This window comes from Mustelus asterias, chromosome 25, assembly GCF_964213995.1.
Source record: "Mustelus asterias chromosome 25, sMusAst1.hap1.1, whole genome shotgun sequence".
NCBI classification, from domain to species: Eukaryota; Metazoa; Chordata; class Chondrichthyes; order Carcharhiniformes; family Triakidae; genus Mustelus; species Mustelus asterias.
This window is the reverse complement of record NC_135825.1, coordinates 45,935,666-45,946,945: the sequence shown is the minus strand read 5'-3', so window position 1 is coordinate 45,946,945 and position 11,280 is coordinate 45,935,666.

Below are 11,280 nucleotides of genomic sequence, written 5' to 3'. Positions count from 1 at the left end.
TTGACAGCAGCAGGGAAGAAGCTGTTCTTGAGTCGGTTGGTACGTGATCTCAGACTTTTGTATCTTTTTTCCGAAGGAAGAAGGTGGAAGAGAGAATGTCCAGGGTGCGTGGGGTCCTTGATTATGCTGGCTGCTTTGCCGAGACAGTGGGAAGTGTTGACAGAGTCAATGGATGGGAAGCTGGTTTGCGTGATGGGTGGGCTACATTCACGACCTTTTGTAGTTCCTTGTGGTCTTGGGCAGAGCAGGAGCCATACCAAGCTGTGATACAATCAGAAAAAATGCTTTCTATGGTGCACCTGTAAAAGTTGGTGAGAGTCGTAGCTGCCTATCAATGCACCAGACAGGCCTGTGACACTCGCATAGCATCCAAATTTCTTTAACTGATGCCCCTGCATCTTCTCTTGACCCCTTCCTCAATAAAACATATGGACATAGGAATTAGGAGCAGGAGTAGCCCATTCGGCCCCTTGAGACTGCTCCACCATTCAAAGAGATCATGGCTGATCTGTTTGTAACTTCAACCCTATATTCCTGCCTACTATTGATAACCTTTCATCCTCTTGTTAATCAAGAATTAACACGGCACGGTAGCACAGTGGTTAGCACTGCTGCTTCACAGCTCCAGGGTCCCGGGTTCGATTCCCGGCTCGGGTCACTGTCTGTGTGGAGTTTGCACATTCTCCTCGTGTTTGCGTGGGTTTCCTCCAGGTGCTCCGGTTTCCTCCCACAGTCCAAAGATGTGCGGGTTAGGTTGATTGGCCAGGTTAAAATTGCCCCTGAGATGTGTTGGTTAGAGGGATTAGCGGGTAAATATGTGGGGGTAGGGCCTGGGTGGGATTGTGGTCGGTGCAGACTCGATGGGCCGAATGGCCTCCTTCTGCACTGTAGGGTTTCTATGATTTCTATGAAGAATCTATTTGGCTCAACCTTAAAAATAGTCAAAGACTCTGTTTCCACTGCCTTTGGAGGAAGAGAGTTCCAGAGACACTCAACCCTCTGAGAGAAGAAAGTTCTCATCTTTTGTCTTAAATGAGTAACTCCTTATTAAATAGTGGTGTAATGACGAGCAAAACCGAGACCAACCTACATTTCCACAACCTCTGACACTGGGAAGGAAAAATGCTGCGGACCCTTGGTACAAACAAATCTGTATGCATGATTTTGTGGAAGCCACATTGCTCAGTGACAAAAGTTTCAAATACTAACCATGCCTTAAAAGCTTTATGCATTCATGTGCAATATTGGAATGCCTCAGCTATAGATGTTGTTTAGACAACAGGTCCTGATGGATGATAAGAAAATGAGCACTATCTCATGGCATGCTAGTTAGATTTCAAATCCCTACCCATATAAAGGTTACCTAAGATAAAAACCTGCACATGTCAAGATATTCAAGAGATGCCACTACATCCAAGGCCACGCAATAAATAGTGTTTCTATAGGCTCACATCATTTCATAGGCCCACATCACCCATCATTGATTGTCCGTGAAGTGCAATGCCCTTGAATGCACTCATTAGTTGGTGCAACTCCAAAAGCAATGACCATTCAACGTAAATAAATGAAATGCTCTGTAACACATGTTTACACAAGTTATCATATCTACATAATGAACACCCGTGCCACCATTTTGCCATTGCAATTTTTAAATCTTGTATCTTCCAAAGCTCCCCCTTGGTGCAACCCTGACATCCACAGCTGAGGTGGAGGCAGCCTGCTGAGTGCTGTACTGCATTGCCCTAGATGATCTTGACTGCCGCCCTTTGTTGGCTGTTGAAGGCTCTGGCCTGCTAAGGGTCTTCCACACTGATACTGGTGCACCCTTTTCACCCTCACCTGCTGGAGGTGATGGGGTAACCAGATGATGGAAGGAGGAACAACGGCGTACCCTTGGAATGTCCTGAGGTGGCATTGCCGCCTGGATGGCTTTCTGGCACTGCTCCTCCTTGTTGGCATGCAATGACAACCTCCCTGAATTCAGGAGAAGGCACACCAAAAGGAATTTTGAGATTCCTCGTCCTTCTTTCACCTAGCCACCTCTGAATAAAGCCAGGGTGAGGGAATGCAGGTCTGAGCACATATTGTGCAGACACTGAGGCCGGAATTTTACTGGCACGCCCGTCCCAATTCCGGGGGCGGGTGAGGCTCAGAGAAAGGTATTCTCTGTGCAGGATTGTACGACCTTTGGGTGGACGTGCCGGTAAAATTCCGTCCTGAATGTTCTGTTGAAACTGCTTTTCCATAGCAGTCACCAATCTCTCCTTGGAGGAAGTTGAGTGCTCGCATACTGAAGCACAACAGTGCTCAGGACTTGGATTAACTACTCCACATTTTACTCAAGGCTACACCTAGCCTTGTGCATCTTCACCAGATGTTCCCCTGCCTGTCAATGCATCTCCAACAGATTTCTTATGGTCAATGCCAGAGGCAAGTCAACAGCATTGGTCTCACATGCACCTGGTCTTCAGCAATCCTCTAACTGTTGGACCTCGGCTGCCAAATCCACAGTGAACTGCAGGGTTGTGTCTGTCATGTGCCCAGCAATTGTAACCCTAATCTCAAATGTGCATCAACTAGGTGAATGTCTCTGGTGGAGAGTGCAGGGGAATCCTGTGACAATGCACTCTTTTGGTTTTCCATGCCATCATTCTCAGAGGTGGTGGTTAAGGTGGAGTTTGGGGAAGGCCGCATATTCCTTTTGGTCTTGCTGTGCTGACCTGCAGTGGAAAATACAAAGAATGAGTTTACTGTTATGAAAAATCCCTTTTCCCATCAATGTTATCAGACATCATCCTTGTCTCCCCAGTTGTCAACACCAGACAAAGGGCACCCTCACTTGAATGCCTTGAAATGCTGGTGTCTCTGCCTGTGTAGGATCGACCTCGTTGCTCCCGATCAATTCCGTAGCTGCCTCGTCTGTGAGGTCAGGATTCTAATGTCAGGGACATCTCTACCAGTCTTTGAGCGCTCCCTCAACTTTAAGATCTGTTGACCTGTAAGCAGACAGAAGAATTATGTGTCATCCTAATAGGCACAGTAAGAAGTCTCACAACACCAGGTTAAAGTCCAACAGGTTTATTTGGTAGCACGAGCTTTTGGAGCGCTGGTCCTTCATCAGGTGAGTGGAGAGTTGGGTTCACCATCAGGGCATATATAGGCACAGACTCAATTTCAAGATAATGGTTGGAATGCAAGTCTTAACAGGTAATCAAGTCTTTACAGGTACAGACAATGCGAGTGGAGAGAGGGTTAAGCACAGGTTAAAGAGGTGTGTATTGTCTCAAGCTAGGACAGTTAGTAAGATTTTGCAAGCCCAGGCAAATCGTGGGGATTACAGGTAGTGTGACATGAACCCAAGATCCCGGTTGAGGCTGTCCTTACATGTGCGGAACTTGGCTTACAGTTTCTGTTCGGCTATTTTGCGTTGTCATGTGTCTTGAAGGCTGCCTTGGAGAACGCTTACCCTAAGATCTGAGGCTGAATGCCCTTGACTGCTGAAGTGTTACCCGACTGGAAGGGAACACTCCTGCCTGGTGATTGTCGAGAGGTGTCCATTTATCCGTTGTCGTAGCGTCTGCATGGTCTCACTGATGTACCATGCCTCGGGACACCCTTTCCAGCAGCGTATCAGGTAGACAACGTTGGCCGAGTTGCATGAGTATGTACCGTGTACCTGGTGGATGGTGTTCTCACGTGAGATGATGGCATCCGTGTCGATGATCCGGCATGTCTTGCAGAGGTTGCCTGTGGCAGGGTTGTGTGGTGTCGTGGTCACTGTTCTCCTGAAGGCTGGGTAGTTTGCTGCGGACAATGGTCTGCTTGAGGTTGCGTGGTTGTTTGAAGGCAAGAAGTGGGGATGTGGGAATGTCCTTGACGAGATGTTCGGCTTCATCGATGACATGTTGAAGGTTCCAAAGAAGATGTCGTCCAACGCCGACATCTCCACACGATCCTAATAGGTGCATAACTTCTTTATGAGCATGCCATCAATTACAGCTCTTGTTGCCTCACTAGTAAGTCTTCCATACTTGCACTGCCCAGCAACTGGTACAGCTTTCATAGCATGGAGTGGCTTGCACACATCAGTCCACATGTTCCATCTGATGCTGAGGCCTGCAATTCAAACTTCTGTCCGGCATTGCTCATTTGCAGTGACTACACAGTGTCAATTACCCTAGCTGAACACAGAATTTTCATCTTTTTCCTACACTGGACCCAGTTTCTGCTGTGGACCCCACTACTGCAAATTCTCTCTTTCAGCACACTCCTAGCCTCTGGTCAGCAGGAGGACCTCCTGCTATCATCTCTGGTGAAGAGCAACTCCCACCAATCCTGGATGGTCTGGTCAAGAATCTATAAGGAGGCATCACTGAGCTGTAGTGCCACTTGTTGTCTATCAACATAGAAACATAGAAAATAGGAGGAGGTCATTCGGCCCATCAAGTCTGCTCTGCCATTCAGTCATGGCTGATAAGTTTCTCCACCCCATTCTCCCAATTTTCCCTGCAACCTTTGATCCCCTTGCCAACCTATCTATCTCTGTCTTAAATATACTCAATGACCTGGCCTCCACAGCCTTCTTTGGCAGTGAATTCCATAGATTCACCACCCTCAGGCTGAAGAAATTCCTCCTCATCTCGGTTCTAAAGGATTGTCCCTTTATTCTGAGTCTGTGCCCTCAGATCCTAGTCTCTCCTACTAATGGAAACACCTTCCCCATGTCCACTCTATCCAGCCCTTCATCCAATGGATCATCCAACTCAATTGCAACTCAATTGATTTTCTATGGGGGTGAAAGATCGAAAGATTCCAGCAACAGCTGTAATTTCACGGCCTCCAGTAGCACAGCCAAAATAATGCTTCCAGGGGATAAATGCCTGTCCAGGTTTCCTTTAAATATGGTGCCCAGACCTTTGGTCCCATGAGGTAACAGTGGGGTTGTCACCGTCTTGTTTGTCCCCACCCCATGATTGGCTGATTTCCTAGCCCATGAATAGTTAATTGGCTGGCTGGTGTATGATAGCGCATGGCCAACTGTTTCACCTACGGGTCGAAGTGTATACTTCATGTCTTGTTGTTGGGATCTGAGACACAAGAGGAAGTTTCTGGCCATCTTGTCCAATTCTGGATACCACATTTTAGGAAGAATGCTCAGAACGAAAAGGTTCAAAACTTCTGTCACTGGGAAAATGCTAGAATACGTTATTAAATAGGTCATTTGGGGAAATTATTTGACAAATTTATTCGAGCTGTTTGAGGATGTAACAAATATGGTGGATAGAGGAGAAGCAGTAATTTAATGTATTTGGATTTCCAAAAGACCACAGTCCATAAAGTGCCACATGAAAGATTACTACACAAGAGAAGGGCTTGTGGAGTTAGGGGTGGTAAATTAGCATCGGTTGAGGACTGACTAAATAAATAAATGGGATTAAATGGGTTATTTTCAGAATGGCAAACTAGCTAGAGGAGTCCACTGGGACTATGTTTGCTGGAATCTGAACTATTAACAATCTGCTTTATGACTTGAATGAAACCTAAGTACTATTGTATGGGTGGTTAACAGTGAGGCAGACTGTCTTGGGCTACAAGAAGATATAGACTGAATGGTCAAATGGGCAGATAAGTGGCAGATGGAACTTAACCCTGAAAAGTGTGAGGTGATACACTTTGAAAGGAGTAATTTGACAAGAAAGTACTCAATGAATGGTAGGACACTAGGAAGTTCTGTGGAACAAAGGGACCTTGGCATGTTTGTCTACAGATCTCTGAAGGCGGAAGGGCATGTCAGTAGGGTGGTGAAAAAGGCATAGTGGACACTTGCCTTTATCAATCGAGGCATAGATTGTAAAAGTAGGGAAGTCATGTTGGAGTTGTATAGAACTTTGGTGAGGCCACAGCGAGAGTACTGTGTGCAGTTCTGGAAGGATGTGATTGCACTGGATGGTGCTGAGGAGATTCACCATGATGCTGCCTGGGATGGAAAATTTAAGTTATGAAGAGAGGTTGTGTAAGCTTGGTTCGTTTTCATTGGAGCAGAGAAGACTGATTGAGGTGTACAAGGTTATGAGAGCTGTTCCCCTTGGTTGAAAGGTCAGTCACAAGGGGAACATAGGTTCAAGGTGAGGGGCAGGAGGTTATGGGGGGAATGTGAGGAGAAATCTTTTTATCCAGAGGGTAGTCATGGTCTGGAATGCGTTCCTGGAGGGTGGTAGAGGCGGGTTGCCTCACATCCTTTAAAAAGTATCTGGATGGGCACTTGACACATCATAACATTCAGGGCTATGGGCCAATTGCTGGCAGATGGGATTAGGTGGGAGTTCAGGTATTTCTGATGTGTCGGTGCGGACTCAATGGGCCTCTTCTACACGGTATCGTTCTATGATTTTATGAATTGTAGGCAAATGTACTGACGATCCAAAGATAGGTAGGAAAGCAAGTGTGGGGATGATAGGGCCTGAAAAGGGACACCGATTCAGAAAAAAATAATTTGGCAGATGGAGGCATGAGTTTACACAATGCTGGAATGGCTCCGTGCCTTAGCCAAAATGACGCCGGAGTTCCAGTTCCGTAAGTGCCACCCCCAAATTGAGCACCCAACATTTTCACAGGTGCTGGGGTGTTTGTGGGGGGGGGGGGGGGGGGGGTAATGGGGCAGATTGCACTTTGCAGTTCCGTAATTCATGGAGGAAGCTGCACGTCAAGAGTGTTTGGATGAAGGTAAGAGTGCGTACTGGAAACAGTATGGGCTCTTCTAATCTGAAACTAAACTGGTGCAATCACAGTGCCCATTGAAGCTCCAATGCAGATGGCACCATGTAGTAGGTCTCCTTTTCCTCCTCAGCCCGCTTTGCATACAGATTGACCATAATGATTGAATTTACTGATCTTTTGCCTTCCTTCTTCAGATGCGCCATCCACAGGAACCGCTGGTGACCTCAAGGTTCCCTGTTAAGCTCAGAGAAAATAATTTGCTCCTGCACCAGCATCACACTCTTTCTCAGGCATGCGGGCAGATACTCACATGTTGTGAGCATTATGTTATCGGCGTAATGCACTGTTGTGAGGGCGCATCACGCATGTGTGAGGGGTTGGCAGAGGCTGGTCCTAGGCCGCAGACAATGGGAGCACTGCTGGAGACCAGGACCATGCTGCATTCAAGTCAGATGATGAGCTCTGGAGTCGTCTATCAGGTGGCAGATGCTTGATGTCCAGCGGGATATATGGGGAACTCTTGGCGGAGATCCATGTGGGCCTATGTGTCATTGTCTCCACCATGGATGAGCCCATACAGAGCATGAAGACTCCGTTGACCCTTAACTCTGAGTGCACTGTTTCTGTCATGGAGAGAGTGGCGACTCTCAAAGAGAGCCAGCTCCAGAAGCAGAATCAAAGGTTCTTAGAGTTACACTTGGACATGCAAACTCTCACATTGGCAATGATCACAGGAGGTCACTGCCAGCGTGATATCTGGATGAGGAACTGAGTCTCTCTTCTAGGTGCCCACTCATCAGTGTGAGCAGGGAATTGCAACTGAACTTCACTCTGGCGGACGTGCTGCCTGTCATCTTTGTGTGCTTCTCTCAGGGCGCTCTGGATGAGGGCACCAGTTGTTCCACTTCTCTGCCAGTGGCCACTGCATCTGATGATGCCATGACAACTGAGGAATGCCTAGCCATGGGCCTGGACATATCCTCCCAGGCAGAGCCTACTGATGTTCTGGGGGCTAGAGGATGACTGTCAAGGTCATCATGGCCACCAGGACAGCAAAGTCAGTAAGCTGCCCCTAATGCTGATGTTAGTAGTGGTGGTGGTGGTAGTGGGTGGGGAGGGTTAACACAGCACCCACAGATATAAGTTGAAGACGCCTTGAGCACAAAAGGGGTGTGTCACAGGTGACATTATTTGCACTAGTTATTTTGAAGTTTGTGTTCTGGGTGGCACCTTTGTAGATTCTTTTTCAATTCATATGAAGTAACATAAACTTTTTTTTTACTTTAATGGGCCGAGTTGACTGGATAGTTTAAACATAGAAAATAGTAGTAGGAGTAGGCCATTTTGCCTTCTCCGCCATTCATTTTGACCATGGCTGATCATCAAATTCAATATCCTGATTCGCCTTCCCCATATCCCTTGACCCCTTTAGCCCCAAGAGCTATATCTAATTTCTTCTTGGAATCGCATAACATTTTGGCCTCAACTATTTTCTGTGGTAGTGAATTCCACAGATTCACCCCTCTCTGGGTAAAGAAATTCCTCCTCACCTCAGTCTTAAAAGGTTTACCCCTTATCCTGAAACTATGACCCCCTAGTTCTGGATGCTCCCACCATGGGAACATTCTTTCTGAATTTACTGTCTAACCCTGTTAGAATTTTATAAGTTTCTATGAGATTCCCTGTCACTCTTCTAAACTTCAATGAATGCAATCCTAACCAACTTAGTCTCTCCTCATATGACAGACCTGCCATCCCTGATAAACCTTTGCTGCATTCCCTCTATAGCAAGGACGTCCTTCTTCAGATAAGGACACCAAAACTGCACAGAATACTTCAGGTTTAGCCTCACTAATGCCCTGTACAATTGCAATAAAACATCCCTATTCTTAAACTCAAATCCTCTAGCTATGAAGGTCAATATACCATTTGCTTTCTTTACTGCCTGCTATATCTGCACGTTTACTTTCCACAACTGATGCACGAGGACACCAAGGTCTCGCTGAGTATCCATCTCTCTCAATTTACACCCATTCAAATAATAGTCTGCCTTCCTATTATTGCTACTGAAGTGGATACCCATTTATCCACATTATACTGCATCTGCCATGCATATGCCCACTCACTCAGCTTGTCTAAATCACGCTGAAGCATCTCTGCATCCTCCTCACAACTCACCCTCCGAATGTTCTATCGTCTGAAAACTTGGAGATAATACATTCAGTTCCCTCTTCCAAATCATTAATATATAATGTGAATAGTTGGGGTGCTAGCACAAATCACTGCAGTACCCCACTAGTCACTGCCTGCTAATGAGAAAAAGACCCATTTATGCCAACTCTTTCAAATCTACCCAGCTTTTTACCCAACTCAAGACACTACCCGCAATTCCATGTGCTTTAACTTTAGATAGTCGTCTGCTATGTGAAACCTTGTTGAAAGCCTTCTGAAAGTCTTTAAAAAAAACACATCCACAGGTTCTCCTTGGTCAGCTCTACTAGTTACATCCTCAAAGAATTCCAATAAGACCATAAGACCATAAGACATAGGAGCGGAAGTAAGGCCATTCGGCCCATCGAGTCCACTCCACCATTCAATCATGGTTGATTTCAACTCCATTTACCCGCTCTCTCCCCATAGCCCTTAATTCCTCGAGAAATCAAGAATTTATCAATTTCTGTCTTGAAGACGCTCAACGTCTCGGCCTCCACAGCCCTCTGTGGCAATGAATTCCACAGACCCACCACTCTCTGGCTGAAGAAATTTCTCCTCATCTCTGTTCTAAAGTGACTCCCTTTTATTCTAAGGCTGTGCCCCCGCGTCCTAGTCTCCCCTGTTAATGGAAACAACTTCCCTACGTCCATCCTATCTAAGCCGTTCATTATCTTGTAAGTTTCTATCAGATCTCCCCTCAACCTCCTAAACTCCAATGAATATAATCCCACGATCCTCAGACGTTCATCGTATGTCAGGCCTACCATTCCTGGGATCATCCGTGTGAATCTCCGCTGGACCCGCTCCAGTGCCAGTATGTCCTTCCTGAGGTGTGGGGCCCAAAATTGCTCACAGTACTCCAAATGGGGCCTAACCAGTGCTTTATAAAGCCTCAGAAGTACATCCCTGCTTTTGTATTCCAAGCCTCTTGAGATAAATGACAACATTACATTTGCTTTCTTAATTACGGACTCAACCTGCAAGTTTACCTTTAGAGAATCCTGGACTAGGACTCCCAAGTCCCTTTGCACTTTAGCATTATGAATTTTGTCACCGTTTAGAAAATAGTCCATGCCTCTATTCTTTTTTCCAAAGTGTACGACCTTGCACTTGCCCACGTTGAATTTCATCAGCCACTTCTTGGACCACTCTCCTAAACTGTCTAAATCTTTCTGCAGCCTCCCCACCTCCTCAATACTACCTGCCCCTCCACCTATCTTTGTATCATCGGCAAACTTGGCCAGAATGCTCCCAGTCCCGTCATCTAGATCGTTAATATATAAAGAGAACAGCTGTGGCCCCAACACTGAACCCTGCGGGACACCACTTGTCACCGGTTGCCATTCTGAGAAAGAACCTTTTATCCCAACTCTCTGCCTTCTGTCTGACAGCCAATCGTCAATCCATGTTAGTACCTTGCCTCGAATACCATGGGCCCTTATTTTACTCAGCAGTCTCCCGTGAGGCACCTTGTCAAAGGCCTTTTGGAAGTCAAGATAGATAACATCCATTGGCTCTCCTTGGTCTAACCTATTTGTTATCTCTTCAAAGAACTCTAACAGGTTTGTCAGGCACGACCTCCCCTTACTAAATCCATGCTGACTTGTCTTAATCCGACCCTGCACTTCCAAGAATTTAGAAATCTCATCCTTAACGATGGATTCTAGAATTTTGCCAACAACTGAGGTTAGGCTAATTGGCCTATAATTTTCCATCTTTTTTCTTGTTCCCTTCTTGAACAGTGGGGTTACAACAGCGATTTTCCAATCCTCTGGGACTTTCCCTGACTCCAGTGACTTTTGAAAGATCATAACTAACGCCTCCACTATTTCTTCAGCTATCTCCTTTAGAACTCTAGGATGTAGCCCATCTGGGCCCGGAGATTTATCAATTTTCAGACCTTTTAGTTTCTCTAGCACTTTCTCCTTTGTGATGGCAACCATATTCAACTCTGCCCCCTGACTTTCCTGAATTGTTGGGATATTACTCATGTCTTCTACTGTGAAGACTGACGCAAAGTACTTATTAAGTTCCTCAGCTATTTCCTTGTCTCCCATCACTAGATTACCAGCGTCATTTTGGAGCGGCCCAATGTCTACTTTTGCCTCCCGTTTGTTTTTAATGTATTTAAAGAAACTTTTACTATCATTCCTAATGTTACTGGCTAGCCTACCTTCATATTTGATCCTCTCCTTCCTTATTTCTCTCTTTGTTATCCTCTGTTTGTTTTTATAGCCTTCCCAATCTTCTGACTTCCCACTACTCTTTGCCACATTATAGGCTCTCTCTTTTGCCTTGATGCATTCCCTGACTTCCTTTGTCAGCCATGGCTGCCTAATCCCCCCTCTG